Source organism: Phocoena sinus, chromosome 4 (assembly GCF_008692025.1).
Source record: "Phocoena sinus isolate mPhoSin1 chromosome 4, mPhoSin1.pri, whole genome shotgun sequence".
NCBI lineage: Eukaryota > Metazoa > Chordata > Mammalia > Artiodactyla > Phocoenidae > Phocoena > Phocoena sinus.
In genome coordinates this window covers 91,243,239-91,255,983 of record NC_045766.1, presented here as the reverse complement: position 1 = coordinate 91,255,983, position 12,745 = coordinate 91,243,239, and positions in this window count along the sequence as shown.

Below are 12,745 nucleotides of genomic sequence, written 5' to 3'. Positions count from 1 at the left end.
AGATAAACAGATGTTGGTAAGATTAATAAAAAGTCATTCATCAACTATTCCAACTTGCATGGAGAGAGATAATATGAAAAATATCAATTAAAAATGCCTTTTGTGTGTTTCATTAGTTTAGTTTAGTTTAGTGCCTGATCAGATTGGGCATCACTTGAACAGCCAGGTGCAGGAAAGAACTCCACATTACTGAGCACTTCTGTATCAGGACCCTTTTATACAATTTCTCAAATTTTGTGCAAATAGCAAGTTAAACACCTGGGAAGTTGCGATTAACACACTTGTTTTGCAGATGAGGTAACTGGGACACCAACAGGTTAATTTACTTTCCTGGGATCACATAGCTAACAGTAGTGATATGACATTTAAACCCAATTCTGCTTAATTGCAAGGTCCACATTCTGTCCATCAAACAAGTATGCAAACTGACTTAAGAGAATTCAAAGTGAAGTACATAATATAGAGATTTTTTTCTCTTACACAAGCTCCCATGATAAGATTAAGAATTAGGTTGAGGGCTTCCCTGGTGGCGCAGTGGTTGAGAGTCCGCCTGCCGATGCAGGGGATACAGGTTCGTGCCCTGGTCCGGGAAGGTCCCACATGCCAGGGAGCGGCTGGGCCCGTGAGCCATGGCCGCTGAGCCTGCGCGTCCGGAGCCTGTTGCTCCGCAACGGGAGAGGCCACAACAGTGAGAGGCCCGCATACCGCAAAAAAAAAAAAAAAAATTAGGTTGAAATAAATGTTATTTCTAAATTCCATTTGAATGTTTCTATTTTGACTCCTGAGTGGAACATATTACCTATCCTATTGTATAATTCCTTGGTCTAGATAATTTAGAATTCTATTAAATGCTCTATTGAATAAACAATCATTTCATGTATAAAGTTTATTTTCTCTACATCTCAATTGCGCTTGTGACAACTTATATTTAATTCATGTATCTTTAGTGCCTTGTCAGTTATTATGCTGTCATCGGAATATTAATATTTTTATAACAATTCCCCTAATCTAGCATTTGGCAGTGTAGTGGGTTGAATAGTGGTGCCAAAAAGATTTGTCAAAGCTCTAACCCTGGTACCTGTGAATGTGACTTTTTTTGAAAATAGTGTCTTCGCAGTTGCAATTAAGTTAAAGATCTTGAGATAAGATCATCCTAGATTTAGAGTTGGCCCTCAGTCTAATGACTGGTATCTTTATTAAAGAAAGAAAAGGAAAATTCGTTACAGAGAGAAGATGATGTGAAGGTGTAGACAAATATTGGGATTATTTTTCTATAGGCCAAGGAATCCCAAGGATTGTGAGCAACCAAGAAGCAAGGAGACAGGCGTGGAACAGACTCAAGAGACTCCAGAAGGAACCAACTCTGGTGACACCTTGATTTCAGACTTCTGGCCTCCAGAACTGTGAGAAAATAAAATTTTGTTGTTCTAAGCCACCAAGTCTGTGATAATATGTTATGGCAGCCCTAGGAAATGAATACAGGCAGATGAACATTTCCCTTTAAGACAGAAAAATACATTTATTTGAGCTATCCACCCCAATTTATTTCAAAGGTGGATCTAAACCGACTTCTCTCTTTTTGAGTTGGTATTTCAAATTAGTAAAAGCTCTCAGCCATAAAAAAAATGACATAATGGCATTTGCGGCAACATGAATGGACCTACAGATTATCATACTAAGTGAAGTAAGTCAGACAGATAAAGATAAATATCATGTGATATCTAAAAAAAAATGATACAAATGAACTTATTTACAAAACAGAAAACGACTCACAGACATAGAAAACAAACCTATGGCTACCAAAGGGGAAGGATGACGGGAGGGATAAATTAGGAATTTGGGATTAACAGCTACACACTACTATACATAAAATAGAGAAACAACAAGGACCTACTGTATAGCACAGAGAACTGTATTCAATATCTTGTAATAACCTACAATGGAAAAGAATCTGAAAAATTATATATATATATATATATATATATATATATATATATATATATATAAAACTGAATCACTTCACTGTGCACCAGAAACTAACACATTGTAAATCAACTATACTTCAATTAAAAAAGCAGCAGTTATCAGAATAAACGTTAATCTAAAACTGACTAAGAATGTAGAATCTATCTTTGGTCATCGAGGTTAATCAGAATGTTCCCTAATGTATATCAGGTGGCATTTTACAAAATGAGATGGGGAAAGAGGGGAGGATAATGGCAACTGGAGTTATAAGACTCTAAACTATTGTATGATGGTGTTAAATTTAAGGACATAAGAATTGTCTGGCCTGATCTTTTTTCCACCTTCTACACTCCATTATTTGTCTCTTTATATACCATAAAACCCACAAACAGCAATGAACTGTTGGGTAATTTAAATGCCTTTATAAAGTGTTATGTGTAGAATTCAGTAAATTTTCTTCTTATCTCTTTCCTCTGTGAACTTCCATATATAATATAAAGCTAACTTTCCTAAAATTCAGATATAATAAAGACACTGGCCTCTTTTAAACTATTCAGGTTTTCCTATTTAATTTCAAACTCTTTAGAGGAGTAGCTAAGTATGTAGAATCTGAAATCAAAAACAGTAAGTTTGAATCACAACGCTGCACTTACCAACAGATTCAATCCCTTTAAACCTCAATATCTTCATCTGAAAAATGGGAGAATCCTAATAGTACCTCCTGAAAAGGGCTGTAGTTGTAATCAACAGAGAAAACATGTTAACTGCTTAGCCTAAGCACCTGCATGATCAGCTCTCCGTAAGTGGTGGTAATTGTTAACTACTGTTATTACTATTACACATCCTTTACAATCTTGGTCATGACATCTTTACAACTAAACTTATTACTCATGTTCATCTGCCATTTTCAAAAGAGCTTCACACTTCTTTGGTTTGTATGTTGCCTTTGTCTAAAATTTCCTTCCTCACAACTTTCACACCTTTCTTTAGGTAAACCCCTGACATATTTTTCAAGGATCCAATCCAGCTATCACCTCTTCTAGGAAAACTTGACTAAGTAGAGTTCCAGTCTCCCAGAACTGTGCTAGCATAGCCCTTGGAAGTATTCCTCTCTTAGCACTTCTCATGCTGTATCATAGACATGTAGTGGAGGTCTGTCCTTCCCAATATTATAGAGTCTGTCCTTCCTGCCAAACTAAAGCAAGAACTTTTTTTTAACATCGTTATTGGAGTATAATTGCTTTACAATGGTATGTTAGTTTCTGCTTTATAACAAAGTGAATCAGCTATACACATACATATGTTCCCATATCTCTTCCCTCTTGCATCTCCCTCCCTCCCACCCTCCTTATCCCACCCCTCTAGGTGATCACAAAGCACTGAGCTGATCTCCCTGTGCTATGCAGCTGCTTCCCACTAGCTATCGGTTTTACATTTGGTAGTGTATATATGTCCATGCCACTATCTCACTTTGTACCAGCTTACCCTCGCCCCTCCCCATGTCCTCAAGTCTATTCTCTAGTAGGTCTGCATCTTTATTCCCGTCCTGCCCCTAGGTCCTTCATGATCATTTTTTTTTTTTTTTAACATTCCATATACATGTGTTAGCATATGGTATTTGTTTTTCTCTTTCTGACTTACTTCACTCTGTATGACTGACTATAGGTCCATCCACCTCACTACAAATAACTCAGTTTCGTTTCTTTTTATGGCTGAGTAATATTCCATTGTATATATGTGCCACATCTTCTTTATCCATTCATCTCTGATGGACACTTAGGTTGCTTCCATGTCCTAGCTATTGTAAATAGAGCTGCAATGAACATTGTGGTACATGACTCTTTTTGAATTATGGTTTTCTCAGGGTATATGCCCAGTAGTGGGATTGCTTGGTCATATGGTAGTTCTATTTTTAGTTTTTTAAGGAACCTCCATACTGTTCTCCATAGTGGCTGTGTCAATTTACATTCCCACCAACAGTGCAAGAGGGTTCCCTTTTCTCCACACCCTCTCCAGCATTTATTGTCTGATGGCCATTCTGACTGGCATGAGATGATATCTCATTGTAGTTTTGATTTGCATTACTCTAATAATTAATGATATTGAGCATCCTTTCATGTGTTTGCTGGCAGTCTGTATATCTTCTTTGGAGAAATGTCTATTTAGGTCTTCTGCCCATTTTTGGACTGGGTTGTTTGTTTTTTTGATATTGAGCTGCATGAGCTGCTTGTATAATTTGGAGGTTAATCCCTTGTCAGTTCCTTCATTTGCAAATATTTTCTCCCATTCTGAGGGTTATCTTTTTGTCTTGTTTATGGTTTCCTTTGCTGCAAAAGCTTTTAAGTTTCATTAGGTCCCATTTGTTTATTTTTGTTTTTATTTCCATTTCTCTAGGAGGTGGATCAAAAAGGATCTTGCTGTGATTCATGTCGTAGAGTGTTCTGCCTATGTTTTCCTCTAAGAGTTTGATAGTGTCTAGCCTTCCATTTAGGTCTTTAATCCATTTTGAGTTTATTTTTGCATACAGTGTTAGGGAGTGTTCTAATTTCATTCTTTTACATGTAGCTGTCCGTTTTCCCAGCACCACTTATTGAACAGGCTGTCTTTTCTCCATTGTATATTCTTGCCTCCTTTATCAACGATAAGGTGACCATATGTGCGTGGGTTTATCTCTGGGCTTTCTATCCTGTTCCATTGTTCTATTCTGTTTTTGTGCCAGTACCATACTGTCTTGATTATTGCAGCTTTATAGTATAGTCTGAAGTCAGGGAGCCTGATTCCTCCAGCTGTTTTTCTTTCTCAAGACTGCTTTGGCTATTCGGGATCTTTTGTGTTTCCATACAAATTGTGAAATATTTTGTTCTAGTTCTGTGAAAAATGCCAGTGGTAGTTTGATAGGGATTGCATTGAATCTGTAGATTGTAAAGCAAGAGCTTTATCATTTACAATACTTGCATTGTTTACTAGCACACTGGGTAGTAAGTAAGCATTTAGTTAGTGAAAGTAAATTAACCAAATTGTGTAATTCTAAAATTCATTATCACACTAGTTTTGGCCCCAGTAATGGAGAAGTAGCTTGTATCAGACTAATCCTCCCACTAAGAATAACTATAAACTCTGAATCAAACTTTTGAAAGACAACAACTAGTTGAAAGCACTAGGGAATGCCCAAAGGCAGGCTAGAATTGGAAGTGATTCCATCAAGAAAGAAGGAAATTACACTGAGTAAAGATCTATGTTTACGTGCCCCGCCCCCCCCCCCCCCCCCCGGGGCATTTCCCGGTCTGTATAGCTGGTGCAGTTTGAACTCAAGCAAAAAGCCAAAGTCTTATTGGTTTGAAATCTCAGAGGATGACATTTAGGGCTGCTAGTACAGCTGGAAATTTGAAGGGAAAAGTGCCAGAAAGGAGGTAGGCACAGAGAGAAAAGCTCTGAAATCTCCAGCACTGGCTTAACTTCTAAATTACATAAATATAGGACAGACTTCCAAAATCCAGCAGCAGGGGATATTTGTAAAGCTGAAAAAAATGAGCAGATATTTCAGCTAATATCTGTAACAAAGGAGACAGAGTTTGAAGTTTTAATTTTGTTGTGTTAGAAGGCCTTGACGAGCAGCTTGCACATTCCATTAAAGCCCTGGGACAGGGACTTCCCTGGTGGTGCAGTGGCTAAGAATCCACCTGCCAATGCAGGGGACACTGGTTCGATCCCTGTTCCGGGAAGATCCCACATGCCGCGGAGCAACTAACCCATGTGCCACAACTACTGAGCCTACGCTCTAGAGCCTGCATGTCACAAATACTGAAGCCTACGTGCCTAGAGCCTGTGCTCTGCAACAAGAGAAGCCACCGCAATGAAGAGTAGCCCCCACTCGCCACAGCTAGAGAAAGCCCGCACACAGCAACAAAGACCCAACAAAGCCAAAAATAAATTAATTAATTAAAAAACAAAAACAAAAAAAACCCAGGACAGTTAAGCCTTAAGAGAAAAGATATCAGGCCAGTGCTAAACATAACCTTAAGACTAAGAGCAAAATCAGGACAAGCCATTCTTCCATATGAAATTATTCATATGAAGCCAATCCCTCACATGTTCAGGATAATAGACCTTTAACTTAACTGCCTGCTACAGCAAAATCAACACTCTTCAGAGGAAGATAATAGGACATACAGTATATATATTATATTATCCACATTGCCCAATATACAATGAAATATTTCTAGACATAGAAAGAAACAGGAAAATGTGATCCATAGTCCATGGAAAACTAAATCAATCAAACTACACCCACAAATGAAAGCAAGCTGCCATGGATTTCACTTATGGGTAAATTTCTATTTGAAGACAAGGAATATTATCAGAGATAAAGAATGGTACTTTCTAATAACGAAAGGGTCAATCCCATCAGAAAACCATAACAATCCTAAATGGGTATGCACCTAATCAAAGAGCTTCAAGATATCTATAACAAAAACTGGTAGAACTAAAAGAAGAAAAAAAAAACCAAAACACCTATAATCTAATGAGATATTTTAACACTTTCTTAGTAATTGACAAAATAACTATTTTAAAATATCAATAAGAATATAGAATATTTGAATAATGCCATCAACTGTCTTGATCTAGTTTATATTTAGAGAACATTGTACCCAACATCTGCAGAATATGTATTCTTTTCATGTATGGATGGAACGGCTGTCAAAATAGACAAAATGCTGAACTATATGTCTTAATGCAGCTCAAAAGAATAAACTTTACAGAGTATGTATTGTGACAGCAAGTGAATTAAATCAGAAGTCAATAACCATAAGTTATCTGGAAAAGCTCCAAATATTTAGAAATTAAACAACACACTCTAAATAGCCATAGGTTTAAAAAGAAATACCAAGATAAATTAGAAAGCATTTTGAATGAAATGCAGTTAAAATAAAATATCAAAGTATGTAGGATGTAATTAAACCAGTACAGATATTTAAAGTTACACTGTTAAATACTAATATAAGAAGAAAAGTTTAAACCAAAATCCATTATTATAATTACTGTCTTGTAAACATGTTCAACAAATTTTCCTCCTGCTTCAATAATGCTCTCCATGATAAACCCTCTCTAACTGAATCCAGAGTCCTAAGGTTCCTAGTCTCTTCATAGAGAAATCTCACTTTCAAGCATAACACTCTCCTGACAGTCATACTAAAAAAATCCTACAGGATTGAGGCAACATAGAACTTGATCCAAAAAGTTATAGGACCACTCATCTGCACCCATTCCTTTCTTTTCCTCCATACCATGCACACATAATCTTACATGTGTGCACACACGCAAACACACTCACATACATTTTACAATGTAACAAGGAATAAAATCATTTTTGCTGTTGTTATGTTTAATAATGAAAGTCCTTATCATGGTTGATGTTTCTTGTCTCATATTAGAATATTGCTTTATCACTTGCAATCGGAAAGCCCTATTTTCTTCTACTTCTTGTGTGATAGGTACAGGGAAATGGATTTTAGTATTTCAGTTAGGGATTCTGTTATTACTTCCTTCTAAAAAAATGTAGCAGATAATAGAAATATAATCATACATTTAGTCTCAGGCTTTTAAGCATATCTTACTTAGATTTTCTTCTATTCACAATTGCAAACTGAATTCACTAAATTCACAACAGCATATCAAAGGAATTTGTAACTCAATTACCAATTAGCCAGGAATCTCAGAGACAGTGGGAGAAAATATTCATTTATTTCAAACCTCCCCGTTTACAAATAGAATCCATATTTTAAAATTTAAACAAACATTTTAAAAAGTGGATCAGTTGAATTACCTATAAAGACAGTTTTATCTTTGGAAAAAGAAGAAAAATTCTAACTCATTCATGTCTGGGGAGTCATGACTTATGTTTTCTAAATTTATGAAGGAAGTATTTCAGTGTTTAAGGGCAAAATATTCTTATGAATTTAAACTCTTATAAATATACTTTTCCTTTGTCATTCTACAGTTTTGCTGTAAGACAGTCTACTCTATAAAATTGTGTTTGAGAATGACTTACTTTATCACCACAGAGCAATAAAAGTTTAATTTGTAAAACTACCAGCTGTTTGTTTCATTAAGATGTGTGTTATTTCGATCTGTTAGATTCTTAGTTGGAAGTAGTATTTTAAAGTATTCAGGATTGCATATTCTTTATTGTCTTATATGTGCATCTCTGGGCTTGGGGTTCTGATAGACAAAACTGTTGTTCTGTAACAAATTAACTACATTTTCTTTTCTATTTCATTCTTATTTCCATTCTCTCTGTCAACTGTCATCTATTTTTCCAGGTCCTTAATATTTGTCCTCCAACTTCAATTTCACCAATATCTACAAACTATTGGTCCAACTATTTCTGCTCTCTTGCTCCCCTCAATGTTCTTATTTTCTTCTTTACTCAGCTACTGGCCAGTGATCTATCATGATAATCATACTTTTGAATTTACCTATCACACCCCCCAGTTCCCTCTATCTTCTTTGAATATACCTGAAAAAACAAGTTAAACCCCAAATCCAATCTATTCCATGACAGGACCCCATCATATGAATACAAATGGAGAAAACAGAATCTTATTGCCTAGATTCACTTTATATTCTTTTTTTTTTTTCCGGTATGCAGGCCTCGCACTGTTGTGGCCTCTCCCGTTGCGGAGCACAGGCTCCGGACGCGCAGGCTCAGCGGCCATGGCTCACGGGCCCAGCCGCTCCGCGGCATGTGGGATCTTCCCGGACCGGGGCACAAACCCGTATCTCCTGCATCGGCAGGCGGACTCTCAACCACTGTGCCAGCAGGGAAGCCCTCACTTTATATTCTTGAACCCAGATTCCAAGTGGGCACTTAGCACTACCAAGCCATTATCCTACATTTCACCAGTAAATTTGTTTTCTCAGTCTTCAACATAACAATGTAATATCAAACCTCCAAAAGAGTTTTCTTTCTTTTTCAGCCTATGACTCCAATCCTTACTCACTGAGAAAAAACAATTAGATACATACAACCTCATTTTCCATCTTCTTCTGTATTCATATAATTTTTTTCCTTCTATTTCATAAAAGAATTGTTCCTACTCCTTTATAATATTAATTCCTCCACTTGGACACTAGATCCTATCCACCTCTCATTTGCTCAAGGAACTTGTCTCCTCTCTCTTCTGAATTATCAATGTACCCTTTGAGCTTATATCCTCCTTCAGTTATCACCCCAACATGTTTTTCTTTGTTTCAAAGGCCTATTTTTGAACATATTTTCCATACACTAAGTAGTAAATCCATCTATATCTACCATTTACTCTTCGAACTACTCTGATTTGGCTTTCTTCCTCACTTCCCCACTGAAATTACTTTAATGATCACTAAATACTTCCTTATTGTCCAATCCAATGGAAACATGTTATCATTTTTCATTTCTGTCAAAGGCAACACAGTTGATGTAGTTCCCTATCTTTAGGCTTAAGAATTCATATCCTTCTAACTTTTCCTTGTGACCCTTTAGCTTTTTACTGTATAAAATACCCTTACACAAAATATGGGAGCACTCCAGGGATTGGTTTTGTACCCTATTCTCTTCTCTAGCAATATTATCTTCCTGGGTGAGTATATTTCCATGGATTTAAACAGCACTGAATACTATGACTCCAAACTTTATACCTCTGTTTTGTTCCCCTCAGCACCACATTAATACATTCATTTGTCTGTTTGACCTTTCTGCTGTGATTTCTAACAGGCATTGTTGGCTCTCGCTTATCTTCAAGATTCATTGCAAATACTCACTTCTTAGAGAAGTCAGTCTATCTAAAATTCTTTCTATACTATAACCCTATTTTATTTACTAAAAGGTGCATATCACAGTTTGAAATAAGTTTATTTATTTATTTATTTTCTTTATTTGCTTACTGTCCTGTTCCCTTAATGGAATACAGTCTCCTTGATGGCAAGGTTTTTGTCCATCATGTTTGCTTCTGTATCCCTAGCACCTAGGATAGCACTCAACATATGGAAGGAACTCAGAAATACTTGTTCAAGGACACTTAGATAACACATTCATGAGTTGAATTCTAGTATTCATCAATTCATCTATTCTAGTCAGAGTTCTATTGATTCATTACACTGGAACATTTATAATATATCTGAAATAACCTAAGGTTACAACTCACCTGTATGTATAACATTGCAGCATTTATCAGTATATGCCATTGGTTACTAACTCCAGTCTTTCCACATGTGATGTTGTAGCATGGGTTATTTTTAAGCAAAGGATAGATGGTTTTTACACTGTTTCTTGATATTTATTTAGGCTACATTGCTTTGGTTTATTTGCCTAGGTAATTATATTTTGTAAATTTTTAGCCTCTATTTTACAGTGAAAGTAATTCTTTTTCATTTATATGTTTCAAACTAAGAGTTTGAATGGGATTGGATTGAATATCAGTCAAGGTGACTGAGGTGAAAATTAACTTCTGCAAACACTTTTTGAAAATTTATTTTATATTGGAGTATAGCTGATTAACTATGTTGTGTTATACTCAGGTGTACAGCAAAGCAATTCAGTTATATGTATACATGTATCTATTCTTTTTCAAATTCTTTTCCCATTTAGGTTATTACAGAATATTAAGCAGAGTACCCTGTGCTATATACAGCAGGTCCTTGTTGGTTATCTATTTTAAATATAGTAGCGTGTACATGTCAATCCCAAACTCCCAGTCTATTCATCCCTCCCCTTCCCCCCTGGTAACCATAAAATCATTCTCTAAGTCTGTGAGTCTGCTTCTGTTTTGTTCATTTGTATTGTTTTTTTAAGATTCTGCATATAAGCAATATCATATGATATTTGTCTTTCTCTGTCTGACTTACTTCACTTAGTATGATAATCTCCAGGTCTATCCATATTGCTGCACATGGCATTTTTTCATTCTTTTTAATGGCTGAGTAATATTCCATTGTATATAGGTACCGCATCTTCTTTATCCATTCATCTGTTGATGGACATTTAGGTTTCTTCCATCTCTTGGCTACTGTAAACAGTGCTGCAATGAACACTGGTATGCATGTACCCTTTCGAACCATGTTTTTCTCCAGATATATGCCCAGGAGTGGGATTGCTGGATCATATGGTAGCTCTATTTTTAGTTTATTTAGGAACCTCCATACTGTTCTCCATAGTGGCTGTACTAATTTACTTTCCTACCAACAGTGTAGGAGGGTTCCCTTTTCTCCACACCCTCTCCAGCATTTATTATTTGTAGATTTTTTGTTGATGGCCATTCTGACTGGTGTGAGGTGGTACTCACTGTAGTTTTGATTTGCATTTCTCTAATAATTAGTGATGTTGAGCATCTTTTCATTTGTCTCTTGGCCATCTGTATGTTTTCTTTGGAGAAATGTCTATTTAAGTCTTCTGACCATTTTTTGATTGAGTTATTTGTTTTTTTGATATTGAGCCCCATGATCTGTTTGTAATTTTGGAGACTAATTGTTGGTCACATCGTTTGCAAATATTTTCACCATTCTGTGGGTTGTCTTTTCATTTTGCTTATGGTTTCCTTTTCTGTGCAAAAGCTTTTGAGTTTAATTAAGTCCTATTTGTTTATTTTTGTTTCCATATTTTATTTTCTACATTAAGACCATACATGAAGACTGCATGACAAATAAGTTAAGAGAAATTTGCTGGCAAATTCATTTCTATTTGAATACCTATGATGATAGAGGTTATGAACTAAACAAATGTTGCCAAACATATTCCCACAAAGAAATATGGTTTGCAGTATGCAGAAACATACTTTTATATATTTAAAGTACCTGGTTTTATATTAGAAATTTAAAAAATACAATGCCATCAAAGATCCTAAAAGATAGTTTTTTATTTAAATGTTGGGTACTTTATTGCTTTTTTAACTTTATAAACTGTATGTTCCAGTTAAAATTGATGACTTTGCTACTATTTATGAAGTTTAACAAATTAAGCACAATGTAAGCAAATGTGCTAATTAAACAGGAAATAACAACTAATCCTCCTGTGCTGACAAGAGAGTAGAATTGTATTTTTCTGGTTTTGTGTTTGGTTTTATTTTTTTTCATGCACTGGCAGCCTATCTGGTAACTCACAAACAAACTACCTGGTGAATAATAATAATCTAAAAATATGTGTTTATTACTTCCAATAACAAAATAAAAGAATATCTGAAAGTATGAGATTCAGAAACTATCAGTTCATTTATTGTTTATTTCAAATTCTATATTTTTCATTTTTGTAAGTTCTGACTTCATGAATAGGGTCTTTAATAGTCTATGTAATTAATCCCATTTTTCTAAATTAGTATTAGCTTATCAAAATCTGTGAAACTAACAATTATGGATGCAATCAACCTTGAAACATTAAAAAATCACTGAACACTCACATGAAGGAGATGGCCTTGAGACTTGAAAGAAGTTTGGGACATAAATGGAATAGAATACAATCCAGCTTCAATTTTTTTGTTTGTATTTCTGCTATGAACAATAAAATCTTTATTTCATTGATTTCTCCATCCATGTGGGTCAAAATGAGCAGAAAATGTAACACCTTGTACCAAATTCCATCCTATGGAAGTAGGACATAAGTATGGTGTCTGTGTATAAATAGAATAGTTTCTGAAGTGGACATATCAAGGAAACACAGATTTACCACACAGCTAACCTTGTAATCTGACCTCTGCTCATCTTTCTAGTACTATTTTTGCCTTTCTCTGCTTTCCCACTCAATGCCTTAATC